We start from the raw sequence: 9,660 nt of genomic DNA on the forward strand, positions 1-9,660 counted from the left end.
AGTTAATTGGATTCACCTGCATCACTGCCCCGGCAAGTACCTTCCTTATCTGGCTGTTTCCCACCGAACATTCATATACCAGTTTATTTATTCTAGAAAAAGTTTATCGCAGAAAAAGCCTAGAACATTCCACATCATTTTTATTGCACAGTGGATAATAGAACAGTCTCTTTTTAAGGATACTTAAACAACAGGTGGTAGGGGATATAGGTTCCCAAATGTAAAGAGGAAAAAGGAGACAAGCCAAAATGAGACCCAGAGTTTTGCCCCAGTAAGGCTGTTTGTCCAGAATTTGACATAGCCAATTTTAGCCATTTTATTGATACAGTGTCAGCAGTTGAAAAAAAATTACAAAATGGAGACCTTGATGCCCAAAGAACCCATTAGGTGGCAGTGGGGACACAGGCATCTTTTGATGTCTGATTTTTCTCCCCCCAGTGCTGGAGTCTTAGTGAGGGAGCATTGCCCAGCAGCTTTGTGGGCAGTAGGCAAGGGAAAACGAACAGCCAAAAAATAGCCACCTGTACTCAACTCCTGTCCTTGGTTTTAATATACATGTTGTTTTTTGTCCTTGCTATGATCCTTTTAATGAAATAACTTTATATCCAAAGTCCATTAGATCATTTGTGTGAAGTGTGGCTCATTGTATTCAAGACCCCACTACCTTTAATACGGATTTTTACAGTGACACCCTCATTCTCTATAATCAGTGCTCATGAAAGGTTCTTTGCGGACCTGGTACATGTCATAGGTTGGGGTTCCAGGGAAAAGTACTCTGAGATTTCTGTGCAGGTTTGTTGGGGAATGCCCTTGGGAACATCACCTGTGAGAGGTGGCAGAGGCCTCAGCCAATCCTCTAGAAGCTGTGGAGCTGGGATGTCCCTTCAGAGATGCTATCCCACCCCTTAAATTAAGGGAGCCAGGGTTTTATACCCTGCCGCAAATGATCAGCCAATAGATGGAGGCTGCCCTTTTGAGGGTGCTAGGAGCAATTCAGCTGAAAACTGCCAGCCACCAATACTCCCTAGGTCTGGGAGAATCGGCGCTGCCCAGATTCTGTCCTCAAGGGGGAATCTGGGCAGTGCACCACACATCCCCTATTTTTGGCATCTCTGAAGCTGCCTCTCTTGCAGCAGCTACCCATATAAGAAACTGAAACAATGTTACCTTCTCAATCTTGTTTTCCTCGCATTAAAAGCTAATGGAAAAATGCCTTGGCACTTCCTGCAGATGATATCATGTTTGTTTCAAATTGACTTCTGATATATATATTTTATGCTTTAGTAGAGTGTGCTGAGGCATGAGCATCTCAGGTACAAAGACTAAGCATTTCCTCTGTTGAAGAATGCTCCAAAATTTTTTGGCATAACATGATTATTTTTTGTTTGTTTGTTGTTGTTTTGTTAATCTTCATCCGAGGATATTTTTTTCCATTGATTTTGTTTTAGAAAAAGTGGAAGGGAGGGTGGGAGGGGGAGAGAGAGTGAAATATCCATGTAAGAGCGACCCGTGGATTGGTTGCCTCCCACACATGCCCTGATCAGGGCCAGCGCACTCACCACGGAGCCACACTGACCAGGACACAATTGGTGATTATTTATTCCAGCACATCAAAAGCCATTAGGGTGAATTTTATTTTATTTTTTTAAAAAGGAATAATATTTTCTGAAAATAGCCTCTTTGCAGGGAGAAAATGCATAATTGACTATCTATCAAGAAGTTTTTAAATCTGTACTTTTGCCTGTCTCCTTTTGTATTCTGTGACACTGAGGTTCTTACTAACTTTTTGACAGTTTCAGCTAAAGGAATCTCTTTTCCCCCATATCTGATAGTCATTTGACTAATTCAACCGCCTCAGAGTCCTTTAGATGTATATATTCCCTCTTCTCCATGCTGCAGGCAGGCTGTCATCCTTTCTCACCTAGCTTGACGCAATAGACTAAGAATGGGATTCCTTCCCTGAGATGCATCTTCCACACACAGCTGCCAGATGGATTTTCTGGAAACACTAAGCTCAACATGCCTACACCTACCTGTTAAAATCTCGTTAGCCCACCATGTAAAGCCATTGATGATATGACCATGGTCTGCTTGGCCTGAGTGCTGACCACATACCTACTCCCTGTACAAACCTGCCCTGCTCTTTCTTGCCTTACTGGTTGGCCCCTCATGCTTTTCCCCACTTCCTTGCCTGGAAGAATATCTTTAAAGGCCCAGTTCTGATGGAGCATTGATGACTGCTCACCAGCTTTCACAGGCAGAGCTCCTTGCTTCTCTCCTTTCCTTTAGTGTTTTTACATCTAGCAAGAGCACCCTGGAACATTGGGTTTAGAGTTCTTCTAGGCATTATATCCAAAGGGCAGTGATGACGCCTTGTTATCCTTTGCATCTTTAACACTTGGCAAGGTTTGCCTAGCACGAGTAGAATTGAAAACATGGAAGAAGCAAACTTTTGATAGCAGTGAACGTTATATTTGACTTTGGAGAATATTCGAAAGATTTCTTGTAATTAGTGTTATATTTTTCTGACATATGGGCACGTGATATCAGTTTCTCCTGTAGGTTATTACTATAGTCAGACAAAGATTATTACTGTAGTAAGTTACGTTTTGAAGCATTTTCTTGGTGGAGAGAGCTTTTGATTGATCCTAATTAATGGTGTGTCTTTTTCCAAGCAGTTGACATTTGTGTTTGCTGGTAAGGATATATATAGGACATACAGGATTGTAATAGCTTGAGTATGAGCAATTTAATCAGTGTATCTCTGGTTTTTTGTTTGTTTTCCAGTGTTACTGCCTAATTTGATGCTTTCTCCACAGGCAGAGTGAAGTAGAACTAATTAACCCAACAGTCAATGGAAGAACAAAGCTCATGCAACTGAGACAAAGAAAGTGGCTACGATTTATAGAGCTATGTGGCCATTTGTCTTGTGGTTTATGAACGCAGAGCCCATGTTCATTTATTCTCTCCTGCTATTACTTGTAAAGTGCCTAGGGTGTTGTTACTTTTTTCTGTCCCATCTGGAAAAAAAGGATATTTCCCTGTATCCTCATAAGACAAGTTGATGTGACTAGAAAAGCTGCTTCTAACAGTGTGTGAGCCTAGATTAAATTGTCATGGGCTTTTTCTATTGCAATTGACATTCTGTTTTTTCTTACTGCTTTTCTTTTGCATTGCTGTCAGATCTCTATCTTCTGATCAAAGGAAGACATATGAACATGCTTGACTGCCATGAAACAGTACAATGGACCTGGGACCTGTAGTTCTAGTGCGGATTCTGCCTCTAGCTGTGAGACCTTCAGGAGGAAGATCTTAACTTTGGTGGGCCCACATTTCCTAATCTGTTTCCTTCCAACCCTGAGACTCTGTGATTCTTAAATTTACAAGGTGTCAAGAAAGCTGACATATGGTTTTCCCTGATTAATCCAGCCTATAGATAATTACTTCATCCTACCCCCATCTCTCCTTTTTCTGAATTTCTACTAAGGTGTTTCAGGGCTTCAGTAGTCTAACCCATACTAGTTCTCTGATGCTAAGCTCTAACAAGGAATTTCCATGTATGAAATCCCTTCTCCTCCCCTCTTGCCACCCCACCCCCGCCAGCTCCCAGATCTAGGGATGTGTTGTAGACTTGATACATGTTGGCTAAAGAAGGAAGCTGTCTCTTAAGAGTTGACTTCTCCTTTTACTTTACTGAGAAAAAGAACAGTCGTTTGGCAGCAACTTCCTTTGATAATTCCCCCATCCAGCACACATACCTAAAAACTATTTGTGTTGATTCATCCTTGAAAAGATTTTTAAAATGACTACATTACAGTTGAAATCATGTATACAACCAAAGCATCATTAAAAAGTTAAAGACAAGCCACAGCCCATGAGAAGATATTTGCAATAAAGATTTAGTAACCAAAATATTTTTTAAGTCCTATATATCATTAAGAAAACAGATAACCCAGTGGGAAAGTAAAGAGAACAGGAGGAGGAGTCCGAGGAGAAGATTCGAACAAACAGTTTATAAAAAAAAGAGCCCAAAGTGGCCAGTAAACATAAAAAACAGTCAGAGTTGTAAATAATCAGGGATATGCTAACAAAAACTATAAGCCATCAAATAAATAAAATGCAAAAGTCAGAAAAAACCCAGAAAATGGTAACACTCATGCACCACCAATGGGAGTACATATTGTTATATCCACAGTGGAGAGCAAGTTGGCATTATCCAGTAAGTCGAAGGTCTTCCCGCCCAAGGCAGACCCCTCCAGGGCTAAGCCCGTCTCCCCTCTCCCCTCTTCTATCATTGTCCCAGCATTCCTGCAGCTTCTGCCTTTTCTTCCAGCCTCTGACCCTATGTTTCTACTTGCCACCACTCCATCCCACTGTGGCCTGCTTTTCTCTTCCACCACATCATTGAAATAACTGTCATCCACAAAGTCACCAAAACCCTCTAACTCTCAAAGGTAGGGAGCCACTCTGCGTTCTCACCTCACCTGATCAACAGTTTGAAAAGCAGATCTGCACTATTGGACACCAGCCTTATAAAAACTCCTCTTGTGGCTTCTGTCACATTTTTCTCTCTTGAGTTTCCTTCCTATGTCTGCCCGGACATTCGTCTTTTACAGGCTCTTCTTCTGCTGTCCAGCCTGTGAGTGCTAGTATTCCTTCTTCACTCATGTTTTCTCTTTACTCTCTTCTATTCAAGTAGCGTCAATAGTTACTTAGCAAATATTTATCAAACACCTACTCCATGCCAGGTGGTTTTCTCGGTCCTAGGAATGCAGCAGGGACAAGGCCTTGCCCTCATGAGCTTACATTCTAGTGAGCGGAGACTGACAGCAACAGTTTAAAAAGCAGATCTTCAGCATTTACATGGTGGTAAACTCTATGGAGAAAAATAAAGGGGAATAGGGAGAGGTGGTGCAGAAGGAGGGGCCGGGTTGTATTCACTTTATAGCAAATGGTCGGCAAGGCCTCACTGAGAAATTGGCTTGGACTGAGACCTGAAGGGAGTAAGAATGTGAGGCATGTGGCTGTCTAGTAGATCATTCCATGCAGCGGAAGGGTGAGGGCGAAGACTCTGAGGCAGAAGTGTTCCAGTTAGGGACCTGTTGCATTTGAAAGGCCTATTATACATTCAAGTGGAAATGCCAATGAGGCAGTTGAATATCTTTGTGTATCTATCTCTGTCTCTACTAGCTCTGTTTCCTGCTACTGGACTATAAACTCCGTGAGGACAAGGTCTTGTCACTGCTATATCCTTAACATTGCCATGGAGTAGGTATTCAGTAAATATTTGTTAAGTGAATGTTAAAGCTACTTAACCTCTGGGCTAACATCAAAAGTTATAACATAGGTATAATTGTACCTGTGGCTAGTGGTACACCTAGTGGTATAACCACAAAGACAATGAAAGAGAAAATCATAAAAAGTTATTAGAAAATAGTGGCTAAAATTTTTCCAAATTTGGTGAAAGACTTGCAATTACAGAGTCAAGAAGCTTAGTAAACACTAAGCAGGATAAATAAATAAAACAAACTAAACCTAGACACATCATACTCAAACTGCTAAGAGCAAAAGATTCTTAAACATATTTAGACAAAAAGATGCTTAAACATATTCTACTATGTACAAGGCACAGTTTTGGGCAGTGGAATTAAACAATGAGTAAGGTAATTATAGTTCCTGTACTCACAGCTAATACATTTAAAAAATATTATATTTTTAAATAACGTATTTTTAAATATCAACTGACCACTACCTGGATGAGCTACCTATCATACATGTGCCTAAAATGGAATTTATCTTCTTTTCTTCAGAGCTGCCCCTCTTCTTATATTTTCTGTTTGAAGAAATGATGCCACCTGCCACTTTCTCCTACAGAAGAGAAGCCTAGTTAGTCAGTCCCTCTGGACTCATCCTTTCCTTTTTTCTCTACCTCATTGGGGCACCAACTTCATCTATTATACCATTACATAGCTCAAACCCTTTCCCCCTCACAGCTGCTGTCTTAGTCCAATCTTTTGTCATTTATAGCCCAAAAGCCTCCTAAATTGTCATCCTGTTCCCTCAGCTGCCAGAATCATTATTTTATCATGTCACTTTCCAGTTTTTCATCTTCCAGTGGTTTTCCATCCCTTTGGAAGTAGTTTCTGCAGCTTAGTATGACCTAGAAGGTCCTTCAGGATCTGGGTCCTGCGGAAATCTCCAGCCTTAGTCATACCAGTCATTCGCAGGTTTCTGAATGAGCCATGGTATCGCACCTCTGTGGCTTTGATCATCATTTATTTTAAAGTAATAAATAATTGATTAGATAAAATAAAATTGAATCCTAGACTAGAAGGTGAAAGCTGAAAATCACACCACCAAATCTCCTGAGGGCTCTTTCTTATCTTTTTAAAAAAATTTTTATTAAATTTATTGGGGTGACATTGGTTAATAAAATTATATACGTTTCAAGTGTACATTTCTATAATAATCATCTGTATATTGCACTGTGTGTTCACCACCCCAAGTCGAGTCTCTTTCCATCACCACTTACCCCCCTTACTCTCTTCTACCTCCCCCAACCCCCTTTCCCTCTGGTAACCACCATACTGTTGTCTGAGGCTCAGTCATTGTTTTTTGTTTGTTTGTTTGATTGTTTTTTGCTTAATCCCCTCACTTGTTTTCTTTCTTTTTTTTTTTCCTTAATCCCTTCACCTTTTTCACCCAGCCCCACAACCCCTCCCCTCTGACAGCTGTCAGCCTGTTTTCTATGAGTTTCTATTTTGTTTGTTAGTTTATTTTGTTCATTAGATTCTACATATGAGTGAAATCATATGGTACTTGTCTTTCCCTGACTGGCTTATTTCACTTAGCATAATGCTCTCCAGGGCCATCCATGCTGTTGCAAAGAGTAAGATTTCCTTCTTTTTTATGGCCAAGTAGTATTCCATTGTATAAATGTACCACAGCTTTTTTATCCACTCATCTGCTGATGGACACTTGGGCTGCTTCCAAATATTGGCTGGTATAAATAAGGCTGCAATGAACATATGGTTGCATATATTCTTTCGAATTAGTTTTTCAGGTTTCTTTGGATATATCTCCAGAAGTGGGACCTCTGGGTGAAACGGCAGTTCCATTTTAATTTTTTGAGGTAATTCCATACTGCTTTCCACAGTGGCTGTACCGATCTGCATTCCCACCAACAGTTTACAAGGGTTCCCTTTTCTCTACATCTTTGTCAACACTTGTTGTTTGTAGATTTATTGATGATAGCCATTCTGACAGGTGTGAGGTGAGAGACCTCATTGTGGTTTTAATTTGCATTTCTCTGATGATTAGTGACATTGAGCATCTTTTCATATATGTCTATTGGCATCCGTATGTCCTCTTTGGAGAAGTGTCTATTCAGGTCCTTTGTCCATTTTTTTAAATAATTTTTGGTTGTTGATTTCACAGAGAGGAAGGGGGAGAGAGAGAGAGAGAGAGAGAGATCAATGATAAGAGAGAGTCATTGATCGGCTTTCTCCTGCACAACCCCTGCTGGGGATCCAGCCCAAAACCCAGGCATGTGCCCTGACCAGGAATCAAACCTCCATCTCCTGGATCATAGGTTGATGCTCAGCCGCTGAGCCATGCCAGCTGGGCAGTGTTGAGTTTTATAAGTTCTGTATAAATTTTGAATATTAACCCCTTATGAGATATATTATTGGCGAATATATTCTCTCATCCAGTGGGTGGTCTTTTCATGTCATTGATTGTTTCCTTTGCTGTGTAGAAGCTTTTTAGTTTGATGTAGGCTTTGCCAATCTTGATCTTTTTTTGTGGAAGATTCTCTCATTTCCCTGGCTAAGCTGTACTTGTCCTTCAATCCTTAGCTCAAGGATCACCTTTTCTTGGAAAAGTTTCCTGATCCCTTTCTCCAGGTGGAATTAGATGTCTCTGTGCTCCTCCTTTTGATGTCCTGGCATCCTGTGCTTTCTTACCTCTGTTATATCTAGTGTTCTACTGTGCTCTCATCAGTGATGTTCCTTTAGGGTCAGGTCTTATTTATCTGTAGGTCTCCAGAATATGGCATATAGTAGATGCTTGATGTTTGTTGAATGAGTGAATGCCTAAATGAAATAGAGTTTTAATTGATTACCTATATCGATCTTATCCAATTCTTAGTCACTAAAATCTCAAACTTTCCCAAGATAAAAATATCCAGGTGAGAAAAGCAAATGCCCAAGGAGAGGAAATTTGTACAAATGCTTAGGCAAGGAGATTTTAGGATAGTGAGGCATACTGGGCTTACTTTCCCACCAAGAGGGCTCAATGACTCACCACCTTAGGTGATCACCTCCTTTGATCATTAGCACATGAGCAATCTTTCTCAGTGAAATTTTCTTTTGTACTCTTCCCAGCTATAGGTGATAGACTACGTTTATTTGCTTTTTATACCACATTTTATGGAATAGTTCTCATGCCCATCACCCATCTTCATGGGGTCTTTGCTTATAACCTGTGTTTGGTAGGCCTCCCTGTGAGTCTGCCTAGAATGGGTTTAAGCAACTCACTTGCCAAAACAAGGCCCAAAGTTTTTCAAAATATTTTCTTTTCATTTTCAGCTTTTCAGCCTCTTAGATCCACTATGAAGAGAAGACTACAGAGTTGACACTAGGGAAATGATTCTCTCTGAACTTAGAAATCCACTCAGTCCAGGAAAGATGGAACCACAGAAAGGTTTGTCTCTTCCAGCTGAACAAGTGGAGTCATCTTTAACTTTGTAGGGAGGCCTCTGCCACAGCATCACCCCCATATCAGCTGCCCTCTTGCACATGCCTGTTCTTGCTTCTGCTCCATCTTCTGTCTTCCAAAACTGGTTGGGTACAGGGTTGGGAACCAGCCGGTTCTTACCTCTGCCCTCACTGGCTTATGCAACTCCTCTGTGGCCTGGTGATTTCTTTCTAGGGGCTTCCAGACAATAACCAGGCTCTTAGAAAGTTTATAGTATCACCCCCTACTTTAAAAGTGTGCACTTTTTTTTTTTAATTGCTGTATCTAATTACCACATTTGTATTTTCTGTAGATACCTCTTGACCTACCCAGAGTTCTCACCCTGAACCTACTTAATACATAAACTTAGGCAGAGCTCTTGAAACCTGGGAGAGGCCATATTCCAGCAGAATGTCCAGCTGAGACCACACATGGCAAGTCTGTTGCCAATTCTCTTTCTACATCTGAGACGCTCCTTTAGTTTGAAGGAGACCGCTTGAGACTTCACAGTTTAGATGCAACAGAAATGGTAATAATGACGGTATACCAAAGAAGGGAAACAAGTTGTCAAGATCAATGAGTAATGGTAGAGTTTTTAAAAATCAGTATCTGTCCACATATTTCTGTGCATGGGGTGCCTTCATCAAAGTGAGTGGGTGACATTTGTCCCAGCCTGGCTGAGCCAGTGCTGCATGACTCACTTTCTGTGCTATCAGCGAAACGCCAGCCCTTGCCTGGGAGTTAACAGACTCACTAAAGGAAACTATTCTGAATCTATCACTAATTGAATCTTTAAATGCAATCCAATTGCCAGCCAATTTACGAACTTTTTCCGTATTCTCGTATTCTCCTGGTTGTTTCTAACCTTCCTCCTCATCACTTTGCAGCCTGGCTACATCTGATCAGGTTTATCTCAGTTTGCTT

Source organism: Miniopterus natalensis, chromosome 14 (assembly GCF_054644295.1).
Source record: "Miniopterus natalensis isolate mMinNat1 chromosome 14, mMinNat1.hap1, whole genome shotgun sequence".
Lineage (NCBI taxonomy): Eukaryota > Metazoa > Chordata > Mammalia > Chiroptera > Miniopteridae > Miniopterus > Miniopterus natalensis.